Raw genomic sequence first — 4,218 nt, forward strand, 5'->3', positions numbered from 1 at the left:
CAGTTAATGTTCTTAAGTGAGTTTCTCAATTGCTTTCAACTGTATTTTATTTATATAATAATTAATTGAATTCACATTCCCTTTTCCTATTTAAATCTTAGTATTAGGTTTTGAAGTGCCGTAATTTAGATGGACTTAAGTGTAGGATTGCATCCGTGTTTCATATAATGAATTTGTTGATTTACTAGAGAGATGCACTTCCATCATAGTTTAAAAAGTTTTGAAAAATTTTCTCACTCTTTTTCCACAACTCTTTTAAATAAATGTTTTAAAATACGGGACATCACAGTTGGTATCAGAGCAATTGGCTCTGGGATATAGTTCGTGCGTGCAATCTCGTCAAGGACTCGAATGCTCCTGCCTCCATGACTGTAAGTTTAATGTTTGAAATTTTCAATTGTGTTTTCTCTTACAGTTATGATTGGGTATGAATTTCAAAGGGAAAATTTTCATGTGTTTAATGGATTTTGGATTTGTGATCGTGACGAACTTTACTTGATTAAGAGCATCTTGAGGAAATAATGAGCATTGTTCAAAGACATGAATTTAGATTAATGTTACTTTCTAAATTTGGTTAATAGTAATATCTTGTTTGGATAAATTAAGTGATCATTTTTAGATTTGAATGTGCTATACTTTGGATACTATTGTTGGAATAAAAGATTTTGTGAGGGCACGGGATTTATTGATGAAAAAAAATTCCTTCTTGGGCATTACAGTTAAGATTATTCTCTGAGGATGTTATAATTTCACCACGAGGAATGTAAGATGATTATTGATTTTCCATTGGAATACTTTTGTTGTATAGAATAGATTCGATGACAACTAATGTCCTCGGTGATTTTTTTTTTGGACTATAAGAAAAATGCTTTACGATTAAGTTGTGACATAAAAATTTGTTGGCATGTGAAATTACTTTCGGAGTATTACAAGGTTAAGTTTGTTGGAACAAGCTTATTTTCAAGGTTAATAGTTTGAATGCTAAGTTTTAACGGATGAAATCGAGAATTTGGTTGAGCTTAGTAAAATTCTATCATTATGACAATACAATATAAGGGAAGAACAAAGAGTACAAGCATAAGTAAAAACAAATAATAGACTTGTGGTGGATATTCACCGGTAAATACAAGGTACATGAGAAGGATAATCATGATGGTTTCAATGAATAACATTAAAAATGCCATCTTCTTCTTCTTTGAGATCTTGGAGAAATACTTTGAGTGCAAAAGAGTAAGTTGAGTGTGATTGAAATTTGTTTTGTGATCATATTTAAAGGGCAAAAGAAGAAAAAAACAAGTCGTTTTGTTACCGTTTTCTTTGACCTTTAGCTAGAGTTTGAGTAAAAATCACGTGTCTAAAGATATTGTGGATTTTGGTGATCAGAACTAAGTCGTAAAGAAGATTTGTAGCCGATTTGAACAGATATGTTTTGATCCGATAAGACTAAGGATTGAAAATAAGAATGATGTAATATTTTGTTTATCAGAGTGCGCAGCGGATGTATGATTTATGAGACAATGAATTTGGGAAATTGAAATGTAAATGTGGGATTGTATGGATTAACTTGAGAAAAACAAATGTTTTTAGAGATTGATAAGTCGAATTTCGAGGACGAAATTTTTTTTAAGGAGGGTAGATTGTAATACCCGAAAAATCCATAAATCTATTCATGATTTATTAAAAGAATTTTTAATGAATTTTAAGTTATTTCATTTGATTATTTATGATTTAAATGTTATTGCTATTTAAATGCTTTTGTCATTTAAATGTTTTATTGTGTTAAATGATGTTTAGTTATTTCATTTTATTATTCATGATTTAAAAGGTTATGCTTGATTTAATGGTTTTATATTTTAAATTGTTTTAAGTTATGATTATGTATATGATTTCATTATTTGTGTGTTTAATGTTTTAACGTTCTCGGTTGAACTAATCATTTCAGGGCGAGTTTGATTCTGAACTCACGGAACGAAGCTAACCTATGAACGAGATCGTAGGAATTATTTTTACGAGTATTTTAAGTATAATATTGTAATAATTTTACTTTAATCTTCAAGAGGTGGAATATTTTATCAGTTCGTTTCGAAACGTGTGACCTGAATGTGTTTTAAGTAATCAACACACGTTATTTATTAATTAAACGTCACCTCATCCATCTACCATTTACCCACCTCATTAATCTATGGTTTCCCCCTCCTACTACATGCTCAACCCCATCCCATTATTCTATCATCCCCCCTCTTCACGTCAACTTTTTCCCATTCATTCTCTTTCCTTCCATTCTTCTTCCCTCTTCATTTCTTGGTTCCATCAGCTTCCCCAAATCCAAAGTAGTTTAGCTTCCAAAATTCCATTTGTGCCATGGTTAGTCCGTTGCCGAGGTTCCGGATCTTCTCGAACTTCATTCAAGGCAAGTTTTTCAACAAGTATTTTAAGATTTTGAAACCCATTCAAGATTATAATTATTTTAATATGAAAATGTATGTTTATGTGCATGTTTTAATTGTTTATGATTTTGAAGAAGCATGAAATTACGAGTGTCAAGTTATGAATTGTTGAAATTATGAAACTTGGTCGTTCTTGACAAGTTTTTGATAGATGTGTAGAAAATAATGAATCTTTGAAGATTATGATGTTATTGAAAGTTTTAAAGGTGAGAAATTGATGTTTAATTGAAAGAAATTGAATTTTTGAGATTTTGATGAAGTTGAGAAATTTTGATAGTATTTACGGTTTAAAAGTTTTGAAGCAAAATCATTTAATATTTTAGTGTTTTGAAGTTAGTTAATCCATTTTAAATTACAAGAAGATGAGGTTTGATGATTTATGTAGTTAGGATTTTGGGTAAAAGAAGTTTATGTTTGAAGTTTGAAGTGTTGAAGTTGTGTTTGGTGGCACTGGATTACCAATACTTGTTATGATTTTGAGGATAAAAATTAGTGTAGTGATCCAAATGATATGAGGTCAATTTTATTTGAAAGATAGCTTAGTTATCTACAACTTTGATGTTTTGGGGTTTGTCAAAATCATTTTGGAAGATTGGTCAAAATCACCCCAAAGTGTGTCGGGTGTTTTGAATTCCCGGCAGTGACACATCTGGGGAGACTGAGCATAACGTATTATTGAAAACTCCAATTTAGGTGAGGTTTTCGGCATTAGGAAGCCAAGATCCAGAGCTACAACTTTTATGTTTACCACTTTTTCAAATTCCGGCTTCAAAATAGAGTTTCAGAGCGATCAAGAAGACCCATCTGCGCAGGTTAAGCGCGCCCGCGCCGAGAATGTAGCGGCCGCGCATAACCTTCGAATTTCAAGTTCTTTTTATGTTATTTTAGGGTCTTAAATTAATGTTTATGATCTTTTAAGGCTTCTAAAATATATTTAAGAGTTTTTATGCAAAAAGTTTCAAGTTTTAAGTCAAGAACGACAAGAATGACTTACGTGGATCGATTACGCTATGTGATGCATGTAAATGCCTAAGTTTCATTCATGAAACCTATGTTCAATATGAAAGTATGATTTTATCATCTATGACATGCATGAAGTAATGGAGTAAAGTTTTATGTTCATGAAATGAAAGTTATGACGGAATTTACGATGAAACAATGATGTTTCATAATGAATGAAATGATATGATGAATGATGTTAAGATGAAGCATGATATGATATGTTGATGCATGAAAAGATTTTGATGTCTTATGTGTCTTTGTGGTGGCAAACACGGGATTGGTGCTTCGGTTTGGGCTTCGGAGAGGGCCTTTCCAAACATGGCTCATGAGACAGATAAGTACACGGGACTGGTGCTCCGGGATGAGCTCCGGAGAGGGCCTTTCCAAAGAACGAATGTTATAAGGCTTAGTGTCATATCCTTGTTGATCAACAGGAACTACGAATGTGCCCATTATGAAGGTTGCCACAATTTCACATAATTCATCACCCCAAAATGATAAGTTTCTATGTAATGTTCATGGTGTATGTTCATGATTTGATGTTGTCCAAGTTGCATGATTTTATTTATTAGATGTTAAGTGCAAAAGTTTATTTAAGAATGAAATGGTAATGTTTTGGGAATATGCATGAAGTCTATTTTCAAGATTTGAAGTTAAGTAAGTTGATGTCTATGTTTAAGTTTCTTGCATCTTTTAAGAGTTTTGAAGTTCATGTTTAAGATTTTAAGTTTAAATTTCATTATGTTTACGTTAAAATTCTTCAAGTTCA

This window comes from Henckelia pumila, chromosome 4 (genome assembly GCF_033568475.1).
Source record: "Henckelia pumila isolate YLH828 chromosome 4, ASM3356847v2, whole genome shotgun sequence".
Classification (NCBI taxonomy): domain Eukaryota; kingdom Viridiplantae; phylum Streptophyta; class Magnoliopsida; order Lamiales; family Gesneriaceae; genus Henckelia; species Henckelia pumila.